This window comes from Anas platyrhynchos, chromosome 1, assembly GCF_047663525.1.
Source record: "Anas platyrhynchos isolate ZD024472 breed Pekin duck chromosome 1, IASCAAS_PekinDuck_T2T, whole genome shotgun sequence".
Classification (NCBI taxonomy): Eukaryota; Metazoa; Chordata; class Aves; order Anseriformes; family Anatidae; genus Anas; species Anas platyrhynchos.
In genome coordinates, this window is record NC_092587.1 from 94,198,976 (window position 1) to 94,226,297 (window position 27,322).

The 27,322-nt window shown below is 39.7% G+C and overlaps 1 protein-coding gene and 1 long non-coding RNA gene across 6 annotated transcripts in view; both read left to right on the forward strand.

Moving 5' to 3' along the window:
- Positions 1 to 27,322, forward strand: part of EPHA3 (EPH receptor A3) — a 226,650-nt gene that overhangs the window by 92,289 nt on the left and 107,039 nt on the right. The gene's annotated exons all lie outside the window — the stretch shown is intronic.
- Positions 1,374 to 22,926, forward strand: LOC106016519 (uncharacterized). The gene is made up of 3 exons (XR_011803874.1): positions 1,374 to 1,814; positions 1,942 to 2,170; positions 21,904 to 22,926. It is a non-coding gene; the product is annotated as an uncharacterized lncRNA (long non-coding RNA).

Sequence of the window (27,322 nt, forward strand, 5' to 3'; positions counted from 1 at the left end):
AGGGCTTTGGGTCTGGTCTTCTGGTTCAAGTAAGTCCTTTCAGTGCCTTAACAGAAAAACTGTCCCTTTTCCCAGTGTTCGTCTTGACGTATATTTTCTCTCTGTCACAGCCATATATATATATATCCCTGTACAGGTATATATACATACACGGATACGTCCCAGAAAGAGAAGAACTGAAATCTGGCCTTTACTTGCTTTGCATGTCTTGAGAGAGCCATTTATAACAGGCAGGACAGGGAGATTTATTTGAAAACATATGGAAACGGTGGGGGTGCAGCCTGGAGCGGCTGCTTGTCCCAGCATGGGGTGCTCCCTCTGAACCCAAACAGGAGCTGCTGGGGCCGGGCTGGGTGCCCCATGCTGGGGCTGGGGGTTTGCACCAGCTCGGCACCAAGTGGCCAAGGGGTGGGTTGGTTTGGGATCACCCGCCACTACCACCCTATGCCAAATACTGCCCTGTGGGTAATGCCAGGCAGCAAAGCTTGCCAGAGGGGAATTTTACCTAATGTGAGGTATTTTAAAAAGCAACTAACAAGCGTTAAGCTTTTCATTTAGATACGCATAGTGCTAATGCAAAAAGAAGGCAGGATTTCAGGTTTACATGAATGTATTAGAATTAACGTACAGAGGCGAGCTGTGACATAAATAATAATTAATGCTTTTAGATCAGGGAGGTCTGTTTTAAAACTATGTTTCAAAGACTTAGCTACCAAGGCACATGCAGTGGAAAGAATCAAAGCTTGATGCGGAAATGAAGTATTAGTGTTGTTTAAACCCTCCAGCAGCCTCAGCGGCTGCAGCCAAAAAAGTGTTTGTTTGCCGGGCTTAATTTGAGCTGTGATTCGGTTACTAGCTCTTTGCAACAGCTGTTTTGGTCTGGTTTCCCCTGAGGAGATTTATTATAGAGGGCTGTTTAAAAATAATTATTTAACTAATGACATAAATTGTTACATCTGAATGGCTTTTGTTCATATGTTACACTTCATGTCTTCTCAGCTTTGCTCACAAGCATAAGGTATTGTGAGAGCTGAAACGTTCTCTTTTTAAGTTGCAGCGGCATTCAGAAACACGAGGTATTTCCCCCAGATGATGTGTTCTGGTGGAAGTGTGGAGCTGAGGAGATGGATGTCCCTGCAGCATCATTTCCTCCGGCTCTGTGATGCTTTCAGTCGGCCTCCTAGTGCAAGTACAGTTTATATGTGTCTTCATCCCTTTTTTGAAAAAAGGGGAGAAGTGAAAGCACTCTTTCTAATATGTTCCCAGTATCTGTATAGCACATTGCGGGTTGCCACACAGCTGAAGATGATGATCCCCACTGGTTGCAGGTGCTGTGCTCCTGTGCTGCACCAGGTGCTGCTGCTGCTCTTCCTCCTCCTCCTCCTCACCTGACTTCCCGCCTTCAGCTCAGGGTGGCTCCCCTGGGCTCTTCTGTAGGCTCCTCTGTGACTTGCTCTCATTACCTACTTTTTATATGCCTCCCGCCTTCGTTCCTTGTGTTTTTAGTTCAGTCATTTTTTTCCTTTTATTTTTATTCTCTTTCTTTTCATTCTTCGGTGTCCAGTGGTTATGTAGCCAGCCCATACTGCATGTTTTTTCTTGGCTGATGATGCAACCTCTTCTTACCACCTGGATTCAAGTCAGGCTCACAGCTTGGCAGTGTGCAGCTGCTCCTCTTCACTCAGGAAGATCATTTCTTTCAGCATTTCTGGTGAACACAGCCCCAGCAGGTCTTCCAGAGGAAGACAACTCTCCAAGAATCAGGCTGTTGAGTACTTTCTGACCTCCTCTGCCCCATGCTCTTCCTGTTCAAGGTGTGTGACAAAGGTTACTGTAGTGAAACATCTATCTGTGTTCAGAGAGCAGGCTCTTCCTGCCACAAAACAGTCCTTCGCCTGTTTCTCAGACCCGATTTCAGGCTGCCTGCTTCATGGTTCACAGGTGCAAGCTAGCGAAGTTGCTTCTCAGCAGCAGGAGGTCTTGTTGGATGTGCTGTCCTGCAGTGTGCTCCCCTCGGCCCAGGTGCCCTGCAGCTGTGCCTTGGGGGAGAGGAGCTGGGGCTGTGGCAGCAGCAGTGCAACCCATGGCATGGGCAAAAATCCTCTGTGATCTCCCATAACTGGATGTGCACGGCTGCTTGAAGAGGAGTTGGCATCCTACGTGCCAAAAGGTTCGTCTGTTCTGTCTCTGTGTAGTAATTGCAGTAACATTGGCCTTCTGTTTAAGGGCTCCTGCACAATGTTTATTGCAGAAAACGGTCTTTTAGCAAAACTGGACTAAAATACAACTTTCGCTTCTCTAAAATGAGAAATTTCCTGTATCCCCGGCATCCCATTGAATGGTCTCATTCATATTTCATTGTACTGATGATTATATTTGCTAAGAAATCTCTTTGTTTAATGATCAATCAGGGAATTTAATTCATTAATCTAAAAGCACTCTGCAGCATAATCAAGTTTCATCTACAGTTTACAAATAGAGTACTAAAAAAGAAGAAGATGCAGTTGCTTGGCTGCATAAATCTGTCACCCAGTGAGAAACAGAACCCAGATTTCTTGAGTCTCATCTCTCTGCTCGCTTCGTGAACCACGGCCTCCTCATCACTGCTTGAGAATGATAAATGCCTCCCATTTATAAGCACATATACATGTTCTGGTAATACAGTAAACAATGAAGCCTTTCAGTATTAAGTGAAAGTATTCACAAGAGGCCAGGCCTGTGGTCCTTACGCAGACAAAGCTCTTGTGGGCTTGAGTCAGAATTTTGCTTTGAGTGATTACTCGACCGAGCTCATAATGTGTATTTAAACCTTCTCAGGGGAGGAAGACATCTAGCTTGAAACAAATCAGAAGTGAGATTTTTGTTCTGTGGAATGAAAGAGACTAAATGCAGTATCAGCATGGATGAGGTCATATGAGAAAACGCCCTTATAGCAGAAGCAAGCTGGCTTTGCTGTTGCTAAAATTGCTTTCCTTGGGATCAGTTAGCACATTTGCCTGTTATAGTTAATCTGCCTGGTGACTTATAGAAGAGGCGTTGCTTTAGTTGCTCAGTGTATTATGTATGTAAGTAGTGACTGCTATTCCTAAGTGGTATTCTACAAAATAAGATAAAAATTTAGCAAGAGTCTCACCTTTTGTGGTTTTGCAGATGCATTAATTGGACCTTGATTTTGGAGGTTAAGTGTCAAATGATTCAGGCCCTGTATTCTCCAGACCACTGCATCTTAAGTGTACAAAGCTGAACATTTTTATTGTAGATAGTTGCTTAAAAAGACCATCAGGCAACAGACTGAAGCACCCACACTGTACCAGGAGGGCATTCTGGAAACAAACGTACCTCAGAGTACTTCTCTAATACCAAAAAAGAAAAAAAATATTTCATTATTTCTTTCTTCACACACACAAGTTATTAATTATCAAAACATTTGTCATGTTGCTGTACTCATCTCTGGCACGAGCAGTTAGGTGGCCTCCAGTAAGGACAGATGTTTTGATGAAGCTTTGGTCTTACTTGGTACAGTAGTTTTTGTGTTCACAATTGTAAATATATTGAATATATGGTTCTATTCTTCAGAAGCAAAATAACCTTATTTGTAGCAAATCAGCGCTAATATGTAGATGGAAATGCAGCAGGCCTGTCCAGTAGAAAAGAAAGGAGTTCTGTAGGAAATTTCTGGATTCAGCCACAGTTTGTCTAAAATTAGCTATGTGCACACGATGCATCATATTCTGTACTGCATTTGTTATGATACCATTTAGTGGTGCCCAATATATGAATATTAAAAGGCTAATACTTGGACCCACTCAGGTTCATGTTTTGAGATTCTGGAATTAATTACTCTTCCCTTTATTCCAGCAGGGTCAGCCCAGCTCTAACCAAGGTTTGAATTTATACTTCCAATGACTTTTAATTTTAAAAGTAAAAAGAAGGCAACAGCCCTCCCTGAAGTTTGCTGATGAGAGAAAGTGGTTTGTCTTGCATGAGATGTAATTCTGATGGAACTAAAACATGCTATTGCTGTACAGATATATTTAGTAAATAACTGTTTCGTGTTAACAAAGCACCAGAAGGCAGGGAGAAGTCTATCAAGTGAATCTTAATCATCCGGCAATATCTACATTAAGATTATTTTTCCTGTAGCTGTGGCAGAGAAATCTAAGGACAGACAGTAAGACAGAAACATCTATGAAAAGCCTAGATACTGTTTGCATAGATATAAGGGTGTTAATATTTTATGTTGTTTTCTTCATTATTTAATGAAGATATTCTTATTACTTCATTCACAAAAAAAAATGTTTTTTTTTTTGCTGTTGTTGTTTTTTCTTTTAATTAGATTTGCTAGATGATTAAACAATTCAGCAGGCTGCAATACCAAACACTGGATTATAGAGCTCAGAACTGATGCAGATTTTTCTGTCCTTTTTCCTCCCTTTCTGAGACAGCGTAATTAATCAAGGCAATATTTTCTAATAATTTCTGTGAAAAGCAATTTGCTTCCTTCTCGTCTCTCAGGTGACAGATTGTTGAAGCTGAACCTGTGATCAGACACCGCTTCGGCAGGCAGTTGCCTGTTCCTATGGACGTTTCCTTGGCCTGGTTGGCCTGATTTATAACAGCTGAGGTTGTGTGAAATTAAAAATTAATTAAGTCGAATGAATTTGTAATCAAGCAGACTGGCCTGAGCTGTGGAGATGCTAATAGGCTTGTGCCTGTCCCCCTGCAGCCAGCTGATCCCCCCCAACCCCAGAGCTGCTGTGCAGACAAGACCAGCATCGAGACAGGGTTGGAGCAGAGGGCAGTGTGGGGCCAGGTTCCTCCTGACCTTGTAGTTGAAGGATGAAAGCCTAACAGCTTGTTGAAATAACACATCAGTAGGACAGCTGTGAGGGAATCTGCAGCGAGTAGTCCTTGGTGTTCATCTTTGGTATCTGCTCTGGCCCTCTGGGGTGCAGATGTCTCCACACGCCTAAGTGGCTGAGGGATGATGAGATTGCTTTGAAGACCGGGGAGCACTGCACTAACTAACATGCTGATCTGGAGGGCTGAAACATTCGAAAAAGTCATCGGCTTTTTGAAGTGAAAAATTTGGCTCTTGCTGTGGCTTGCAGGTGGTGTCTAGCATGCTTCTGAAGCTTCTTCTGGAAAGGTATGTTTGTATAAGTCAGGTGAGTCATTTACGTGAGCTGCAGCAGATACTTGGATGCTGGGGAGTTCTCCCTTGTCCCCTGCACAAGCTACAGCCTCTTGCATGGCAAACTAGCTAAAAACAATCCAGCCAACAGTAAAAGGACCCCTAAGCATTCAGTGAGGTGAGGCATTCTGTAGAGGAAAGTCATAAATTTGACATGACTGAGTCCATCCTGTAAAATAATCAAGAAAAAAAAAAACAACAACCTCCTTCACAGCAATTCTTGTGTTGTAGGGAGGTCATATCCTGGAAGCTGTTCCTGTCAAAGGGGAACATGCAAGACATGATGCACTAGTTCTTCATTAGCTCCTCTCTATTTTTCCTGTGAGAGAAGAAGAAAATGGTAGAAACTATTATCAGAGGGCATTGCTTAATATCCGTTGCTTTCTGAAAGACATTGTAATTTATTTTAATTCAAGATGAGCAATTAGACCCTGAGGTGGTAATATACAAAGTGTTTTCAACCTCCACTAAACAGGTGAAAAAGGTAAAAAGGTGTGTTCTTGGCCTGTTGTTCTATGTTTAGCCCTTTCCCCCACATGCTTTTCATCATACTTTCAGGTGGCTTGGGTTCTGATGTGTCGTGGAGTCTAGCCATCTTGCTCTGCTCAGGAAACAAAGCTGCAGGAAGAGATGTTTGTATGTTTTGAGTAGTAAAAATTTCACTGTAGAAGTAGCTGAGTTAAACCATGTGATTGCTTGGGATATTTTTAAAATTCCAAGATGATGAAACAAAAGGAATGAACTAAGGTGAGCCTGATTACACCCAACAAAAAGGCACAACTGGATTTGGAACAAACATGTCATTGCAATGTTTGACCAAATATTGATTCATTGGTTAATCAACTGCTGGCTCTGATAAAATATCTACTGGCGTTAGTCTGTATCAGTCTGCAGATATTAGGCAGTTCTGAGTTGTGCATAAGTATTTCACTTATTTATTGCTCTCTTCTTGGATAGAGTTCCATTGATTTTTGTTTCTCCCAGTAGACCATGGTTTGGCTCTCTGTTTTGAGTTAAACTTAAATCAATCTAGTTGGGGATCAAGTTCATACATAATAGCACACAGTCGTGCAGTATATTTCTGATCAAAATAGAAGTTGAAGGAGTACATCTAACTGGCAGGGATCTTAAACTTTCAGGTTGGTTTTGTGAACAGCAGGAATATGACTATGGCTCTAGCTGAACAGCTTTGAAGGTCACTTTAATCTTTTGAAGATTCAGGACAAATATCTGTATTAATAAGACTCTCTCCTATCTTCATACTGTAGTACATTCATTTATTTACTCAGGAAACTGGACAGACCATCGTTACATATCATGTCAGCATCGTTACAAATCACAGGTCTAATAGGGTGGCTTACAGGAAGGTATGCACTTGAAATGTCCCATATATTATTATTTAAATGCAAATGCACACATCTTTGATCTACTTTGAGAAACATACTTTTTTTTTCTTTTGTCTGGTAGGGTAACAGTTTTGCCATTAACAACGATGACAGTTACCAGTTTATTAACTTAATATTTATTTTGACACTTGGTGCGCTTTTAACAGATAGCTTATGAATGCAGACAAGAGGCACAGGTTGCTTCCCTGATCACCTTGCATCCTGGAAATCCTTTTTTTTTTTTTTTTTTTTTTTTTTTTTTTTTTTTTTAACCAGTCCAGCCAGTATAATGCAGAAATCTGGCAACAGTGTGATTTAGTGTTTTCCAACATGTTTGGATTTTCAGATCTTTTTTTTTTTTCTTAATTGAAAAAGCACGTTTGTATGGTGAATTTAAACTTTGCTGTGGGCTTGCTTTTATTGACTAGCTTTTGCAGAGTATCTCAGAAGTAGTACAAGAACTATAGGTTGAAACAAAATGCATAAAATATATAAATGTTTTTACTTTAGACCCTGTTTTCTAAAAGTTTGAAGCTGACAGTGAGGTTATGATATTCTTAGATTTTGACTGTATGTTTAACATATATTACTGAGAACAGAATTATTGTGATTTTTTAAAAATACATTTGTGCTAGGCAATGACAATGATTTAAATAAGCAGGACTATTACAAGAGTGAGGAAAGTAGATTTGATTTTGAGTATGGGATTGGTATTTGGATGAGATTTCCAATATGATCCCAATAGTTAGGAGATAATCTCCTGCAAAGCATGCTTCAGATGACATGTTGGAAAGGAGATGGAACCATGCCATGAGATTACTGTTCCTAAATTCCGTTTAATATCCTAAACACTACTACAGTGAAGTCCACAGTAGCAGCTAGTGCCTCTAGCAAATTGCCGCAGAGAATTTCTAGGCTAGTTTTTGAAAATTCATGAGTTTTATCTCTTCCTTTTTAGAAATAGAGGTAAAATACATTTTGATGTGAGAGCGATATTTTCTCTGTGAGTGGACTCTCAGCACCACTAATGGAGTATTCAGTCTGTATTAATTATGATACTGTGTTCACTACCTGTAGGGCATGGCCTTCTTTATCACATATCTCATTTTCAAGAATGCTCTCAACATGAAATGAATATATTTGAAATGAGTCTGACTGTCATGTTTTGGATAAGTCTCCCCTCAAACTCATCTGGTTTAAGGAAATGTAGGAGACTTTGGGGTGTTTTTTCATCCTTCCTAAGTGCTGTTCCCAGGTGTCATTCAGTTATTCCCAGCGATAATGTAAGATTTATGCATTGACAAGTGTGGAGGTGAAATGGTGGTTAAAGCAGTGCTGCAAGTGATACTCCTGATCCCAGCAGGAGCTGCTGGCCTGCTTGCATTTTTGGAAGATTTTGCAAAGTTTCCCCTGGTGAATAGCCATAAATTATTTTCTGGAGACTTTTTTTTCATGGAAGCTAGTGTCACCTCTTCTGGCCTGTAGATTCCTGAGGTGCATAATAGAAGTTAATCCAGTACATTTGTGCTCAGACGATCTGAAAGCGTATTAGTATATGAAAAAAAAAGAGGATTTTCAGGCTTATGAAATAAGAACAATTACCCTCACACAATAGTTTGAATACTTCTTATTTCTTTTAACCACTGCTTTCATAAGAAAGAAGGGAACTATAAAATCTTGTCCAAACAAAGAAAGGGGGGGGGGAATAGCTTTTAAGGACTCAGAGTAAGCCTTCATTGCTATGATTGTGCTCTAACTTCAGTTGGTCTCTTGAGAGCTGTAACATGTATTGAATTCATCAAAAAGAGAATGTATGTCAGAAATGACCCCATGTATAATGGGGAGAGATCAGGTCCTGGTTTCATGGTGTATTAAAAATAAAGGCCAGTTTCAGCTCTCACATATAAAGAAAAGAGGCATAGGATTTGGGGGAGATTACCGAGTCAAGCAGCAATGTTATAAATAAGTGCTTACCTTGATTAGTAGAGGACATCCTGCATTTCCACATACTTGTGGTTTTGAAAGAGCTTCAAAAGCCCTTGCTGATAGCGGGGAGATTCTTGGGAGAAAACAACATCAAGTGCATCGTAAAAATTTAGTTTGTCTGTTTGGGAAATGAAGTATGGTACGTATCTTCAAGAAATAGTTGCATTTCAGCTGCTCTTTCCAGTAGCATTTAAAAACAAATGGCAGTCATCCTACACTGCTGCAGTTGTTTCAAAAGTGGGACTGTCCTCAGTGAGAGCCTACACATAGTAATTATTATTAAGAAATAGTGGGGAAGAGCATAGGAGCTCGTGGACTCCCCCACCCCCCAGAAAGGCTGGCAGTGGCTGTGTCATTGCCCCTAAACCCTCCAGATGTCCTTTCCTATTCAAGTCAAAAGCATGCTGATGTATAACAGTTTGCAGGCTTAGTGCTGTGCAGCTTCAGAGTGGGATATGAGAGGTTCTTTAGGGGATTTGAGTGAAACAAGCTTGTGAAGGGAAGTTCAGCTGCATTGAGTTTCTTTGAGGTATTGACAGATTTTGTATGGCCAAGTGGCAGAAGGATACATTTTTTTAAAAACTGTAAAATTGTTTTAAACTGTCACTGGCCTGTATGCAAAGCTACAAAATGCTTTTCTTGAGGCAAAATGAAAAAAGAGTGGGAGAGAGAGACCATTCAATGTATGTATGTTTCTCTGTCAGTCTTTTTGGATAATTTTTTGAGCCAAACATAATTTACTGTTAGTTCTTTCTCCTTTGGAGGTTTGAAGGGCAAAGCAAAAGACACAGCTTAATTTTAATAGGAAACAGACTAGTCCCCTAATCACAAAGGGAGGTGCTTACATTAGGAGGCACAAAGTCCTAAGAGGCCTGTTGAGAACAGACCTGTGTCTACCACTGCAGGAACTGATCCCTTAGTCTGTTGTCAGTCAGCTGACTGTCATCTTCTTTTCCCTTTGCATTATGCTTTGTTTTCTATGTACTTTATCCTGTGCGACTTAAAGGAAGACTTCATAGATGTGCCACTGGGAATCAGGTATGCCCTCTTGAGAGCGCTCTGCTTGTTCTTCAGGTTGCCCACATACGTAGTCCCTCAGGTGGCTGCACTGTGAGAGCTTCCACAGTGCCTGCATAGCTCAGAGGGTGATTTACTTATATCGTCTTCAGAAAATCAAGCACAGCTGGAATTGTGAGAGAGAGAGAGGCAAATTTACTTCTATATGTTTGTCTGTCCCATGTATGTCAGTGTACCTGCTTGTTCTCATGCTGTCTTCGAGCTAGGCTGAGGAGATGAGTAGGGAAAAGGCAGGAAAGCGAGCAAGGGCCAGTAGAGGACACATTGAGAGTCAAGGAGTGGAATGAGACACAGGGACAACCACTGGCTAGGAAATTCCCTTGGAAGTGGGGGCAGGATTAGCAGCTCCATGCCAGCCCCAGTGAGTTTGCGTGCTTGCTCTGGGCAAAACTTCACAAAAATGAGGGGTTTGAATATGCATTTGCTGAACTGCCCACTTTAACGCTTTTAACCTCTTTGAGAGAGGGAAAGATGACTCTCTCTTGAAACCTGGGGTACTTGTGGGAGCAAACGCAGGTGAGTCAAAAATACAGTGGCTTCGATACTCCTGACCAATATATATACGGGAGAGAAAGAGAACTGTGTGAGAGGTAAGAAAAACTTGTGTATTTTTTTTTTGGAATATGGAATGTAAATAGTAAGTGCAGAAATGAAGCGGGTGAAGTATGATGATCACTGACCTTGTAATTTGTCAAACTCCCCATGCATAACATTTCTGCACTGCTTCAGTACCTTATGATATATTCCGTTTTGCTCAGATACTGAGATCCTCCTACTCAACCTTTAAAGTCCTTCAAGAGTAGTTGACCTTTAAAAAAATGTTTAAAACAAAATGCCAAATGAGAGTTTTCTTAAGTGAAACTCTTTTCCCTACATCTTTTTTCTCAGACGTTATTCATTGCATGGACACGTTTTATGCTCTCTTGCTGTTAGAATGCAGCCAAGCTTGCTGGGAGAAGCTGAAGAAGGAAAAAAAAAAAAAGCCCCTGAAACTGTGCTCTTTTTCTTCAGTAACTAAATTGGAAGTGAAACTGAATAAAATTTGTAACAGAAAATTAGCAGAAATCAAACTGGATCAGTGGGAAAAAGTAACCTTAGCCTCAGAAAGCCAAATTCTGAAAGCTACAGAAAATGTTTCAAGGCCTCCAGAAGTAACTTAAGGAGCTGGTGAACAACATTATTGTTTGCTCGGTAAATTAATTCAGTTGGCCGGCTGATGGTGGGGGAGCTCGAGTTGAGGGTAGGCAGTGTACTGTAGATTCACTGAAACCATGTAATTAATTATCTGCAGTTATTTTATGCAGTGGATAAATCAGACGTTACTGGGACAGCAAACAGGAAAGAAATATATTGTAGGAAACAATCACACGCTAGCAAAATGGGGAAGGAGGGAGGGGAAGCAAAGGCACAGACTGGATGACCCTGGTCTTTTCCATCTCCAGCCTCTGTGAATCTATGAAATAGGCTTATTTGGGCCTTGGGATATTCTCATTAAAAAAATGAGGAGTCAGCAAATCCTGCTGAGATGTACAGAGTGAGCAACCGCACTGCAATTCCCTCTGGAAATCAGGGAGAGGAGTGATGCAAGAAGAAATAAGTGTCAGGAAATGCTGGGCTCAGATGCTGGTGCGCCGGTCACAGGAAGGGTATCGACTAGACACTGTTACTTAACCTATATTGGCTAAATCCAAAATGCTTTCAAAAGTTTCCATGACAAATAACAGGCAAATACGTTGAAAATGTGTATCTTTTCTGCTCTGATTCATCTCATCTTTCTGTGTTCATGATGTGGTATCAAACCCTTAAGGTTTGACTTGCGATAGAGATTTGTTATCAAGTGTTTCCAGTTTTGTTTGGCTGTGCTTGTTCTGTGGGGCCTGGTTTGTCTGTTCTGCATCTTTGATGAAACTTTCCCTGCTGTGACCTTGGACGTTACAAGGAGGCCTGTGTACATTTTTAAGGCTTCATTGCTCTGCCCTGTGGTTTGGGTCTGTCGCTGTTTTTGATGGGGACAGGTCACACCAGGAAAGCAGAGCAGGTACCACACTGTGCTAGGATGCTGACCTTTCTCCTTTTCTTGCCTTGGCTGAACGTAACTACTGCTTTCACCTTTCTTTGGTCTACCTCCTCACCCTGGGAGGGGGTGCCCAGGACACATGGTGGCAGGCAGAGGGAGCAGTCTTCCTGCCAGCCAGGGGTGCCCCGTGGCACTGGCAGGGGAGGGAGTACCTGCCACTGTGCTGCATTTGCCCTAAGTGCAACACTCTGGGTCGTTCTGGGCTCTGGCTAATTTCTTCTTACAGTTGAAAGTGAGTTGCTCAGAGGAATAGGAGAAGCCGAAGTGGTCAGGTTTCACTGGTTGTACGTGTTGGTTCGGCATCTGTATCATGCTTCTCCAACATCAGTGGTTATGCAAAAGCTTAGGTATGAAAGTAGGGCATGATTTTCATGTGAAGTCATTTATTATACTGGGTTCAAGATCTTTTCATAAAAATACTCCAAAAATACTGAGCCTTGAATGAAACCAGAAACCAGGTTGAAGAAACTCTGATGGCATAAGGTTTATATGATCTGCATTCAGACAGAAGTGTTTCACACAACCTTATTTCTAACAGCTACTTAGGGCTGAACACAGGTTCTCCGAAGATCAGCTTTCCCCTTTGTTAAAGTAGGTGAGGAATGTTTTGCAAAGAATTTATTTATTTTACCATGCTAAGAATTTTCTAAAGAAGCAATGCCAAGATTTGATTTTGGTTATAATACATTCATAAAGACTATGTTAAGACATTTTAATATTTTCCTAAATGAAATGAGGTTATGAAGACTGTTCAGAAATGGGCCAGCATGCTTATAGCATTAAGGATTTTACTTTCCCTTACTTTCATAGTCATTCTAATCCAAAATAAAATTGGAAATCTGTGGCAAAAGTTTGAAATGATAAATTTAGAAGTTTCGAAGCTAATGATGATAGAAGACCTACTGGTTCTGTCTTTCAGTGTTGTCTGCTCCCTGCAGTAAAGGCCTTTCTCAGCTTTGCTTGATCCTACCTTAAATAGATCCTAAGGGCTGAATTCCATTGTTTCTTTTGAGAAGTTATTCTGGGGTCTAGCAGATGTCAGTCTCACGTATATATTTCTTTCCCCTGGAACTCATTAAATCTTTTCCCTGTAGTTTCAATCCCTTGCTTCCAGTTAATACTTTTTTTTTTTCTTTATTTTCTTGGTGTCTGATATACTTCAGTTATGCTAGGTACATATTGAGCCTCTCCCACTCACAGAGAGCAGAGCAGGAGGAAAATGTAAGATTGCAAAACTTAAATGATATGGATGACCAGGTCATGTCATGATTGATGCTTTTCTCTATAGTTTTTCTGTGTTTGTTTGCTGGCTCTATCATTCCTCTTCTTCCTTTGCAGTTCCTTACCCATCTTCTTATGGCTGCTCTTTGCATTTAGCTCTCAGGGCCTGGGGTATGTTGATAGGGAAGAGGATGGCCGCAGAAATGAGGTGTTTGGTAACCTAAGAAGCTGTGTGTGTCTCACGTGTGTAATATAGCTGGGCAGTAATTCAGAATATGGGATACTGAATCAAACACAGCCTCCATTTTCTAGTCAGAGCTGCTGTCAATTGGCTGGTTCTCCAGTGTAACTACAGCTAAGCAGTATTCCTTGGTCATCTGCCCAAATAAAGCTGTTCAGAGGATTCAAGGAAGAAATGGTTTTGATAAACTATTGATAAGGGTAGTTCTTCTGTAAGGTTGACTTACCTTGGTTGGTGTCCGTATTGTTTCCTTCCCCATTTATTTTGTCTGTACCATGTTGGTCCCTGTTCTGCAGAACTTACCACCATCAGACGCCTTATAGAGGTTTTGTTGCATCACCCTTCAGCCTTCTGTCATGCCTAATTCATAAGCCTGAAGCTGGAAGGGGGCAGGTGCTTGTCCTGCTGCATTTCACTACATCATCTTCACTTTTACCTCCATGGTGAGCTTGTCATGCCTTGCACCACAGCTCTTGCTGGTCATGTCTTCGCCATGGTTTGAGCTGCTTTCTTTGCAGTTAGTTGAAGTGTCTGCTGCTTCTTTTTTCTTTCTTTCCTATACAAACATCTAGGTGTTTGATACGTCCTTCAGTTAATAATGACCGAGTTAGAGGAGGAAATCTGAGTGATGTTCTTGGGTTTTGAAGTCAAGAGGAAACCTATTTTAACTTTTTTTTTTAGGAGTCTCCTTTAATGTTAACAAGTAATGTTCCCCTGCAAGAAAACTTGTCTTCTAACCTGACGTTTTCGGAAAGAATTGACAAAGCTTACACAGGCTACTTCTATATCTGTGTGTGTGGTAGCTTGCTGATGTTTTCTTTGTTCACATAGCCATGTGCTTTGTTTCAGAAAATAGGAATTGTGACCTGTCCAGGGCGAGGGCGTATGGAATAAATTACAAGGATATTTCTTTGGGAACATGATGTTGGAAAGTAAAAGTTGTACGATCATTTGTACTGAGTAATGTAAGATTTGGCTCTCTCCAAAATTCTAGGAAAACTATGTTTGGGACAGAGAATTAAAAAGGGTTCCATGTACTAAATGAAATGTTTCTTTATCGTTTTTGTCAATAATGCTCATAGAGCATGATTTGTGATTCTGATACTAAAAGTTTAGATTTTTAATCTGACAGACCAAGACAGACGCCAAGTGAAATAGCAATGTGAGAATTGTTCTAGATAGCTTTAGCCTTTGCACAGTGATGCTTACATGTTGCCACACAGCCTGTTTGAAGGCTTAACAGGGCTTACGGAGGGCCAATAGCGTACCTTAACTGTTAAAACTAGGGTTTAAAATGGGTTATCGTCTCACTTGCAGTCTAGTGAAAATTCCCTTCAGAACCGCTGGACATGAATGTGAAAGATCTTTTTTTATTTTTTTTTGTATTGTTTATAATGAGCTATACTTTTTTATTATTATTTATTATTATTATTAAAGGGACTTGAGAAGCACAGCAAGACTGCAAAGTCTGTTTCATGCCCAATTTAAAGAGGATTAAATCATGTAACATTAGAAATTAGTTCTCATATATCTTTTATAGCACTCAACTTTGTTTAGACAACTACTGTTAGCTAATACTCTCATTTTTTTTAAGCAAAATCATAGAATCATAGAATCATAGAATATCCTAAGTTGGAAGGGACCCTTAAGGATCATCAAGTCCAACTCTTGACACCGCACAGGTCTACCCAAGTTCAGACCAGTCTGAGTCACTTGAATAAGCTTTCTTATACCCTCATACAGTTTTTCTACTTGCTTGGCAGCTTAAGTCTGAATTGTGTAAAGCCATTTTTAAATATGTTGTTAGCTTAAATAAACTGTGTTGAAAGCTTTCCTATGCAACGTTAATTTCAGTGCAGATCCAGTCTGAACCTCACAAAGCAGGGCAGAGTGATCTTCATAGCTGACAAATTTCCACAGAGGGATGAGCAGACTCCCCCTCATGTCTTCGCGGGAGTTGTCTTATTCCAGGTTATGGTGCTTTGCCCAAGTGATGCTGGAGAACTTGCATCAGGAACAACAAAGCTTGGATGTATTGTAAACAGTGCTTTCAGCTAACTGTCCTAAGTTTCTTTAGCGTTGCTTCTGCAAATCCAAAATCCCTTCTGTGTTTTGCCATCTTTGTCAAATTAGAAATTACTGCAAATGGGCTTTTCTAATGGTAACGCTAACACTACCAAACCTGTAGTGATGAAAATGGTGTGCTATCTGAAAGGCAGCTTAATGAGTTTCAAATGAGTCCTCTGTGTGAGGAAGGAGCCCTATGCCATGTCCGGAGACTTTGCAGCCTGCCCTTGTATATTATTGATCCTTCTTCCTGCTGCAGGCTTCTGCGTGCTGGCAGGATGAGAGGTGGCTGAAAGGAAAGGTTTCTAACACTTGGCTTTCTGCATGGAGAGTGCTATTGTGCATCCTTTGTGCCAAACTGAAACCTGAATAATAGCATATGCAAAGATAACTTTGTCTTCTATTTCTAATGAAGCCATTTCAGCTGGGCATATAAATTTAATAAGAAAAAAAAACAAAACACACAGGAGCCAAAAGCAGCATAGAAAGGTACAGAGCTAGTTTTAACTACTTCAACATTGTTTGAAAAAGCCTTGCGAAATAAATTCGGTTAAGTAAGAGAGCAAGTTTTACTGAGCCTTCTGCATTTGGTAGGAAGATTTATGAGAGTAAGCTGAATGTTGCTCTCAGGAAGCCGAAGTTCCCACAGCACGCAGGAAATTGTGTATTTTTCTGTAACACTGAAGCAGGCATTCTGCATTGAAAGGCATATCTGTGAGTCACTGATGGGCTGAGAGAGTGCAGCTGTGATGGTATTCCTGCCCACTGTCATTTCGCTCTCTGTAAAAATAGAAAATAAGGTCAAAGATGGACTTAGATATATCTTTGCCAAATGTCTTCCCCCTCAACTGAAGATTCAGACAAGACAATTAATAGAAAAGAATTTTGTTAAATTGCAGATGAAAACTGTTTCCCCACTGCCTTATAGAGAATATTTCAATGTATAAATATTTTAAAAGCTTTGTTCATCTTTTTGGCATCTCACAGTTCTTTGCTTTTTTTTTTTTAATGAGGTACAGCATTTGGTCTGAGAAACTTGCTTCTTAAATGATTACTGTTCTGTTGTGGGTTTTCTTGTGGGTACAGTTGTGATCCTGCTGCAGTCACTAGTTATGTTCTGTCCCTGAAGTTTGACCTCCACATGCAATAGAAACTAAAATTTAAGATCCGTTATTTCAAGCTTGCTTTCATAGTTAGTCTTTAATTTACAAAATGTGAACATATATTGTTACAGAAATTCCAGAAGATCATGTTTGGCTGGAACCATAAAAGCAGCTTTTTTCACTACATGGTCTCTCTGCTTACATTTAGTGAACATCGCATTGTAGGATTAAACTAGAAACTTTTAATGCCGTAACATTTTTTAACTAATTGTCCTATGCAATGACCTTTTTCCCCTTAAAATTTTATAGTGTGGAATTTGCTATACAGCATGCAAGCAACAGGCTTGACAGCTCAGGATCATCTGTTCCTGGGAAGACCAAGCCCTTACATTTTAAGGGAAAGTCCCACTGTGGATTTTCTAGTAAAGGTGTCTTTGTCATGGAACAGAAGATTCATAATAGAAACAACCACTTAAGAATGTGAATAGATAAAAACAGCGATAGGCTATGTTTAATTCCTGAGAATTCTGAAGAGTGTTCCACCAAAAAAAAAAAAAAGTGCCTTTTCTTGAGAGGTTAAGCAATATTTGTTTAGTTTGGAAAGATACAGAACTGAACATTTTGAAAATGAGCAGACATACTGTATGTAGCTTAGACTTCCATCAGAATCCGTGTCTTCAGCAGGAAGGACAGAATGAAGCCACATCAGAGAGGTCAAATATTTGTCTGGTTGTTGTATTATTCTTTGTACCAAGGTTCTGATTAGATGATGAAATAGGGACAGTTGAAATATAGTCAACAATTTGTTAAAATAGCTTTTACCTTAATATGCTTGGCAGGCTAATGGTACCAAGAGTGTGATTGCATCTCAGGAAGTTGTAATATTGCTATTAAACAGTTCAATTTAAAATTATTATCTTCCCAGAAATATGCTTAACTCACAAAATCTTTTCCACATACCATTAAGATTTTCAGACAGAACTTGGTACTGTGTTGCAGTAATGAGTTGTCAACTTCTTACTGCTTCTTACCACTTCATGTATCAATATGGATCTTTATTTTCCCAGTTACTCGGGACTTGATGTTGAAAAGGGCCTCCTTTTTCATTTTCTTCCTTTAACAATGAAAATTCAGTGTTGTTTACCTTAATTTCCAACTGTAGCAGACAAAAGCTGAATACAAATTTGATACTAATACAAACTTGAAACTAATTTTTTAGTAATAATGTGATAGGAGGCAAATTTTGAACCAGTCAGGTGTTTATAAGATCCATTATGAATCAACCCCACATTAGTGAGATTAACACAATTGTATCTGTGTTTTACCTTGCCAAATCCCTCCAGGGGATAAAAATGATAAAGAGGGACAAAAGGCATTATTTAGGAAAGCACTTGAGTATATGCTTCACTCAAAAAGATGTAGGTGCATGCTTAAAATAAAGTATACTTTAAATACGTTTCCTGGATTAGGACTACAGAAAGCAAAACCTAGGGTACATACAATAAAGATTGAAAGAAAAATTGAAAAATAAGGAGACAATAAAGTCAGTGGAGGAAAGAGAACAGATTTTATATATATATATGTGTGTGTATATATATATATATATATATTTTTTTTTAATATGAATAGTATCTGTTATAAAAAGAACGGCCAGTCATGCCAATTCATGTTTTCAAAGCTTAGATTGAGCTTTGGTACATGACATTTCTGTTCATCTTTTTCTAATGGGGAAGAAAATGTCTCCTTACTGAAAAATAGCTTGGAGTTGAGAAGAAGGTTATAAACTTGAACTTTTGATAAATCTAAACACACGCTGGAGGAAGTCAGCACACCTTTATTTTTCTCTAGCAAAATACAATTGATATTCAAACAGTGGTGCTTCTGGAAATTGTGTCAGGCATCAACTCAGCTGACAAGGCTTTTCGTGTTTGTGAGAAGGCTGGCAACACCTCATTTTACTAGGTTGCAGGTCATGCTTCACTGTGCATATATTTAAAAAAAGAGAGGTTCACGGATGGTCTCTGGCTTTGCTTTTAGAAGCTTTGCAATGAGATTGTAGTTTTTACGAGATGCCTTTGAAATAACACCTCTTTAATTCCCCTGAAGCTTTTCTAAAATGGACTTTAGTGGCTTTGCTGCCGAATGAAGATTACCCCGAAGACACATTTGTGATGATTTTACTTGGTCACCTTCCCCCTTTTAAAGATGTATTTCTAATCCCAAGTACACCAGAGCATTACTCAAGGCATATTGCATGATTTTATTCCGGTACTCTGCTGGTTTGGTATCGGTATGCAAGTATGTCATCTCTCTTGAATAAAGGCAGCTGCGAGCATGTGGTGCGCTCTGTAGGTGGCTTCAGGTCGAAGAAGCTGCATTCTTTCAGGTGGGAAATCAACCTGTCAGGCTGAGTTATGGAAACATGATTAGTTTGCAGAGTTCATTAAATGAAAACTTTTGCAGCTCTGGGTTCCCCTTGCTCGCTGTGTTTGGTATAGCGAAACAATCCGGTTTTTCATTCGCTGAGTGGAATACCATGTGTAGACCCAGCGGGAGGACATTCCAGATTTCCCGTTGATTTCCTCTACCAGAAAGTCATTTTGTGATCTCTCTGGTGTCACGTATAGTATCTGTATTGTCAGTTCTCCTTTGTCTTGCTCTCTCACTGTTGGGTATATGCACAAAGCAGCATTTAGATAAAATGAGGAAGACTGTCATGTAACAGAATATCTCAATCAGACTATTACACTTGCCCTTAAGATATTTTAGTACAGAAAATGAGTAATGATACCTGCTTAGATATGTGACATTTGCAGCCCGAAAGAATTGTGTCCGCAAAAAAATTTTCTGCACAGAATACGGTGTAGGGTTTGATGAAAACGGTCTCTCTGGCTCCAGATATTGCTGTCCTTCACTATTTTGAGCAGCTCAGGGGCTCCCCAGGTTGGAGGAGCTCCCCAGTCATGATAAATTCCACTCACTGACAGCAAGGGACCAAAATCTGGTACCTCTTTACTTTTATCATTGGTTCAATGGTATTTGCCCCCCTTATTTTTACATCCCTATTCCGGATCACATCCTTCCTCAGTGAATGGGACTGTAGGATCCAGAATCAGCCTGCCGTAGCATAGCCATCACAAAGCTCTGCAACAGCAGCAACATGATCGAGGAAGTCATTCCTATCAGAAGAGCTCATCACTTGTACTCCCCATATTTTCCAGTTTGTCAGCAGTATTATCAAAAATAAAAGCAAACTGAAACTATTTTCACAGGCTTTTGAGGGCACTTGGAAACGTGTTCATCTGACTTGGACATGCGTTAGGAGTTAGGTGTCTTCATTGCTTTTTGCGCCTTTGAAAAAATCATCCCTTAGAAGGATTTTCAAGAGGGCAAGGAATTGATATTTATTTCTAAGTTTGTAACCCAAAAACATTCTTTCTAACGAGAAGTATCATGTTCTGTTAAGCTAAAAGTGGCAGCTTCTGACTTAAAAGCCAACTGTTATCAGTCAGGTGTAGATTCTTCTCTGAGCACTAAGAAATATGCTTAAAAGGTTGTGCAGTTCTGACTTATACAATAGCTGCAGTCTGCTTGTCTTTTTGGAGAAGATGTAAAAGGTCAATGAGGTACAATTGCTGTACTGTAATATTTACAGATAAAGTACCAGATAAGATCTAATTTATAAAAGAAACATCATGAGCTATCCATGATTAATTTTATACTTTCCTTTTAAGCAGCTGTCTGTAGATAATTGGTTAACAGCTTAAAGGTTTGTTTAATAAATGCTTAGGGTAAATGGAGCTGAAAATTCAGAGAAATGGCTCAATTTGCTCAGTATTCAGTGAAATCAGCTGATGCGTCGGCCAGTTGTACATGTACGATTCTGACTAATTGATCACAAGTGTTAGCCCCCATTCCTACACGTTCCTATGAGTGCGTGCATCTTCAGTAGTGTCCTTTAAAAACGTGTATTTGTTACATCTGCTGTATACTGAAGGTAAATGCGTGTTATGCCCTTCGCTCACTGTACCCTATCCTCATTAATTTTTAGCTTAGCCTGGGGTTAAAGCCTTTTGACACTAGATAAGATGGCAACACATGAATACTGAGTAATGAGACCACGAGCAGTACCGATTAGCATCTCCCACATAATTACATGCAAGACTGAAAAATAACCTCTCTTGAATCTATTTTGGCATGTTTTAAAAGGAGTAGAACATACAGCTTGGGTACAATATAAGCACATAATCCCTGATAAAGCAACATGAGTACTTTTTCTTTACAGTAATACGGTCTTGTGGATATAAATTATATCTAGCTTATTTTTTTCTATTTTTTTCTTTTCTAATATTTTGAGAATTAGTAATTAATAACTGCTGTTTTTCTTAACTTCCCTAAAGATTTTTTTTCCCTCTCAGAATATATTATTTGAAATTAATAATAATAATAATAAAAATAAAAAATAGTAAGGTGAGAACTGTAAGCCTAGATGTCTAGTCCTATTGTGATTTCTTTTTGGGGAAGTACAGGGCAAAGAAAAAAACATAAAGGGTACCCATGATCCACAAATGTATGCAGTGGGATTAAATGCCTCAGGTTTACGCATTATTCAGTTGGTCTCTGGAAAAATCTCTGAATTTCTTTCAGTGCAATGTCATATTTCACAGAAGTATTGGTAGTTTTTTCCTTAGAAAATGAGAAAAATAGGTCTAGAAAGTTGAGGCCTTTTTCCAGTGACTAAGGATATCTGTTGTGTTAGTCAGCCTGTCTGCATCTTCATAGCAGTGGTGTAGGGAGAGCTTCTCAGATTTAACACTAGATCAATACGAAGGCTGCCAGGGTCTGGTGAAGGAAATCAGGGGACACATTGTCATCTTGTCTCTGCTGCATGTCGTACAGCTCATACAAATCAAAGCACTTGGGTGGTGACAAGTGATGTTTCTATTCCAATCGATCGCAGCTGAGTGAACTGTCCTGGAGGGAATCACTGTCTTTTGGAGTCAGGTGTCCTGTGGTTGGGTTTCAGACATGGTATGCGTTCCATCAGTGCAGCTGATATGGTTGGAGTCTTACTTGGTACTACCTTTGTTTCTGCGGGAACTGAGTAGAAGCTACAGGTGGGTTCTGAGCATTGGTGAGCCTGGCCCTTGGTTCTCCCAAGTGGTCTAAAGGCAAACACGCCCATCACAATCGCCAAAGCCAAATTTATAGAAGTTAAAGGTCCAGCCTCAGAAGCAATGCACAAAAATTGAAGATGGAAATTCAAGGTGGGAAGTGGTGAAGCCGTGTTGGTTTTGGAGGCCATATGCCAGCCTATACCAGTTGGTTGTTTCAACATAAGGTCATTTTTCAGCAGAGGTCTTGTTGCTTATCATGGTCTTTTATAGCCCAGTTTCATATTGTAAATTGGTAAGTGGCTATTCCTCCCTTGGAGCTGCTACCAGCAGGAGGGTGCCTGGGGAGATTAACTCAAAAAGATCAGCTGGCCTCATCATTCCTGGAAAAGCTGGTAGGCAAATGTTTTTATTATTATTATCTTTTTTTTTTTCCAGGATGGCAAACCAAACCAACCATCTTTTCAGCTGATTTTTCTCCTTCTCCAACAAATATTGAATTGAGTCAAAACTGAGGCTGAATGGTGACTGAATGAAAAACTTAACTGGCACAGTTTCCTCTTTGCAGCTCTCTAGAGTAGCTGGATCCCATAAGATTCCTTTTAGGATTCAGACCTTGCTGTTTGAATTGTTCACAACTACTGCAGAGGATCGGGGCAGCCAGGCACCTGTGTTCACTTCATCTGCTTTGAAGAACTTTCACCCGTGGGGGACAAGTTTCTAACCTGTGGAACAAGGGAAGTCTAGACAATATCTGCCCGTTATCTTAATATATTTTCTGTTTAATAGCTGCAATTTTGTTGTTGAGTTTCTCATATTTTGAAGAGGAGTGTTGTAATGTGCTGATGAAGAAGATGGAAAGATTTACCCTTCTATTTTCTTGCCTGATGATAACCATGAAGAATGCTGTCCTATGTTTATTTAAGGGGTCAGTTAATATTTCATAAGTAAAATTTTTCCAATACTGTAGGCTTCAACTACAGGTCAGCAAGAGAATAAATCGGATGATGAAGCAATTTCACTAGTTGTTTTCTGGTTTTTGCTTTTTTTTTTTTTTTTTAACATTATGAACATTGTTTATCTAAAGTGTTGGTAGGTTATGCAGCTTGGAAACTTGTCCACATAGAACAGAGAATTTTGCCAAACATTTCTACAATGTTTTTGCTGCACTAGGGCCAGAGTGAACTGAGAATTATCAGATTTGTTGTTCATGATTAAACTGCTCAGTCATCTTGTGCCTGAGTCATCAGGATTTTCATTCCTGCTTTAAGGAAAATGAAAGGAAAATAAACATTACTAGCCTATACAGATCTAGGTGGGACTGTGATATTCACGTACCAAACATTTTATGTAGTTACTAACTTGAAGAAGAGAGAGTAAAGAGTATGACGCTGGTAGTATTTTACATGTATTAGCATGAGTAACAAACGTTTATGAATACATGTACAAGCAACCTGCTCTCTTCAACGGCCGACAGCCGACTGCCGATTTTTCCCAGCGTTCCCAGTATCCCCCTCCACCGATCCTGCGTGCGCAGACCGCCTCTTGTCCACCCAGGAAAAAGCCAGTCCTACTACTTTCAGAACAGACCGTGTATGTTGTAATAACAATATTTAGACATATGTAGTGAGGCAACATCCAGGAGATCAGGTTTTAACACTCGTAGCTGCAAACCTGGGCATCTCCTTCTACTATGGCAGGAATTGTATGGGATCTCTGTGTCCCTCTAAACTAATAGTAAATTCGTCCCCTACAGAGCTTTTTGTATATGGTAACCTGCCTCTCACTCTCAAATTTATGTCTATGGAGTGATTTCTTTAGCGTTTTACTGAAAGAACTTTAACTGCCTGAATAAATATTTCAAGGCAGATAAATTTTTGAAGGAAGGTCAGAGACAGACTGATTTGAATTGCCATTACAGAACATCAGTGAAGCAGCAATATTTTTAGTTATTTGTCAGCTGAGAACAAAGAGACTATCACATGTGTATTTGCACTGAAGACAGCGTGATCATCAGAGCAGCATAGGACTACTCAGAAGGCAAGTACCCCGAGGCTGGGATGAGGCTTTCAAACCTGCAACAAGACTGCAGATAAATAAATGGGAAGCATAAATAATATCACTTTGCATTTTCTGTCACTTTTCATCTACACGTCTATGATAGACTGATGCAACTGGGTATTGTTCCTATTCTGTATCTGCGCTAGCTGAGACATGGAGTGGATGAATAATGAGTCTAAGGTTAGGCAGTAAGTCAAAGATGGAGCAAGGAAGCCAAGAAGTCTCTATTCTTGCTTGCCAGCTGCAACTTAACTTTTCACCGCCTTCTCCTCCTTATCACTTGTATGTGCTAGAGCTTAAACTGAATTTTGGAGGCACTCAAAGCTAGCTACGCTAACCACTGCCAACAGCTTAACTTCAGATATTTGAACATCTAATGAAAATTAGCTTGGTGCACATAGGAAAAATGTCAAAGACTATATCCATTTAATACAAGTACCCAGGAGAATTGAAGCACTTGCATAAAGGCAGTAAATTAACAATAATAATTTTAAAAAATATTAAAAAATAAGACTGTTCTGACTAGAACTGTAACATACTGACCTTGGAAGGAAAAAAAAAGAAAAGAAACGAAGTCTTTCGTGTTTATGTCCTGAAGGCAACATTCTACCACCGCCACCCATCAAAACAGACATGATTAGTGGTACAGACCATCCAAACTATGAGAAATATACTTTGACAGAATTTTGTCTCGTTTTAGCACACAGGATTTGTTCATAAATAGATTTACCGACAGCTTTCCTCATATGCCTCACTGTTCAACAGTTTCTACATGCAATTCCAACGATGAAAAGTGAAGAAGAAATGGTGTCGATCACACACGCCATTTCAGCTATTGTAAAACTTGCAAAATATCTGACTATCAGTTTACTGTTTTATCAGTTACCAAAACCCATGCAGCAAGATCATTTCTGCCTAGTGTCACAGGTATTTTCGCTGGATTTTCTGTGCTGTATGACACATAGCAATTTTAAACAGTGCAAAATGAATGTAAACCAGTATACATGTAAGATGGTATTTAGACATGAAGTTCGTACACGTATTTAGTCTTAAATAACTAGCAGAACAGGATGTGCTTATTTATAAGTGCAAAACTTGAGGATTAATGCATGTACTTTATCTGGCTTTTATTTGAACATTTGATGTATATTTCCATATATATAGAATCCAGTATTCCTATAAGTTAGTTATTTGAAGCATAGTTTGTTCTTAATTCCAATTCATTTCTGACTTCTGTAATACGATACGATAGTATTAGGATTTCAATATTCTAATAAATTTTCCATGAATGTTTTGTGAAGCTTGTCTAGGATTGAATAGTACACGATGGTTAATTTTAAAAATAGAAAGTTAAAAAGCTTAATTTGATGAGTCTCCATTTTGATATTGAATATACTCTTTTGGGAATGAGAAGGTTTTGGTGTGACTTTGATGTTTCTTTCTGCTTGTTGAAAAGAGGGCAGTTAAGCTGGCTTGTATTTCTTTGCATCGAAGGTGGTCCGCTTTAGAGGAAGTGTACATGCCAGTACCTTTTCCAGTGATGTTCAACAGTCTTTAATGGATGATTAAGTGCTGTTAACACATTTGTCAGTTATAATTGTGTCTGTAGACAAGATCATCTAAAAATATTTGAAAATGTTATCACATGCTCTTGTTCTTGGGCAACATCTTTTCCCTTTCTTTTCAGCAAGTGGTCCAATTAACAAAATATTCCAGAAGAGTGAGAAGGGTACCTTTTAAGTCAATGTGGGGCTGGGTTTTTGTGGTCTTTTTTTTTTTTTTTTTTCCTTTTTTCTTGTGCGTTTGGTTTTGTGGTGTGGGGATTTTTTTTTTTATTGTGTTCTGTTGTTGCTTTTTTTTTTTTTTTTTTTTTTTGGGGGGGGGGGGGAGGGGGGGGGTTTAGTCCTGTCTTTAGTTTTGTAAAGACTAGACCACTGGAATTGTAAATAATAGTTGGATTGAACAATAATAGTTTTAAGCTAATTTGGAAGTATGTATGTAGTTGATTGCCAGCATACATTCCACAATCTTCCCAACTTAATTTCCAGGTTGTCCTGTGGGAATTGAAAAGCTACTTCTGACTGTAGCCTAATTGTAAACCTTTTCAGGCTTGTCTTAGAATGTGGGAAAGTTGTGTTAACATCTTTCTAGGCATTTTTGATGATAGATTTAAATATTTGGTTCTGACATCTTGCTCGATTTAAGAACATCCTTTGTAATTTAATATGTTTCAGATTAGCGTTTTTTCATTCATGAAAGAGTAAATCTTTTGTGTTTTGTTTCTCTGAAGTGGTTTGTTCAAGAGTCTAACAAGAAGTGTGTCCGATGTAAAGATGACGTTTTAGGGAAAAACTACTTATTTTGATTCAGCTAGCTATATGATCAAAGTAATAACAGCATTACTGTATCTTTGTTTTTCATTTTTCCTTTTAAAGATGAGAAGAAATAGTCTCATGGGTAAGTCCCCAGCTGGGGTTTTTGTGGTTGATTTTCTCTCTCTCTTGGATCCTTGTGTGAGAGCTGAATCCCTCCATTTCTTCCTCAGTCCCCTGTCTGTGGCACCACACTCTTATACCATGGGGATGGTGGTGGGTTCAACATTAATCATGGTGTTACTATGATGTGTAATGCTGGGTGTTCCTCTTCCTCTTCCCTATGTGAGCATATTCTTTGCATGAGTGGTTTATATGAAATGCAAATTTACCACTTCTCCTGGCACTAGCTATCTTACAGAGCTTCTTAAAAATCGCTATGATTCTAGAAAGAGCTGTGACTGTGCAGGTGTTATGTTCATTTTCAGAAGCCAAAATGTTAATGTGTTTGTTGTACTAGTGAAAAACACTTCTCCTAAATTGGAACTGAGATGATTTTCTAGCTGCACTTTTATGATATTCCATTCCCACTCCTTGTGTCATCAGTGACCGGGAGCAGAGGCTGACACCTCTTTCTGCGCTTCCCCTCCTCAGGACTGCAGAGAGCAGCAGAGTGACCTCTCAGCCTCCTTCTCTCCCATGCTGGACAACCCAAGCGTCCTCAGCCCCTCCTCACAGGACATTCCCTCCATGTCCTCATACCAGCTCCATTGTCTGCCCTCCTCTGGGCACATTCTTTGCCCCGAGTTTGGCATGGCCAGTATTAGTCAATAGAGGTTAAGAACCTGCGGTAGTTGGGCTTCAAATCTTCGTGTTCTTTGTGTGCCTGAGAAGATCGTGAATTAAGAGCTTTGGTGTTTTAGCCCTGATGGGGATAGCTGAGCAGGTTGTCTCCTGACGAACGGGAGTGGGTAGTGTTGGAGTAGGGCTTAGGGAGGGACCGCTTGGATGAAGCAGTTATGTGCAGACCCAAGTTCAGCAGGTTGATTGATAAAAGCAGATTTATGAACCATCCCTAACAGTCAATATGGTTCTAACTGCTACAGTGGGGTTGTGTTTGGCATGCTTATGTGGTGTGAAGAGGCCTGCAAAAGTGGCATTTACTGGGAGCTATAGGACGTTATTTCAGGCTTGTGATACTAGAGCATTGTTCAGCTACAGATGTAGGTCTTTTCCACTAGAATTGCAGTAAGTGCAAGTTTCTGTTTGTCCCTCAGTTCCTTGTCTAATAAATGTTAGTAATGCAAACAGCCATTAATATAATAGTGCTCATCAGATAAAGACCCCTGTGTTTGGCTGCATTCAAGCACTGCGCTACAGTAGGTTTGATATGCTCTGAAGCTATTCAGTATGGTCTATGAAAAAGGCTGTAAATGCCAACGTGGTACTGCACCACAGTACTTCATTTGTGTCAGGGAAGGCAT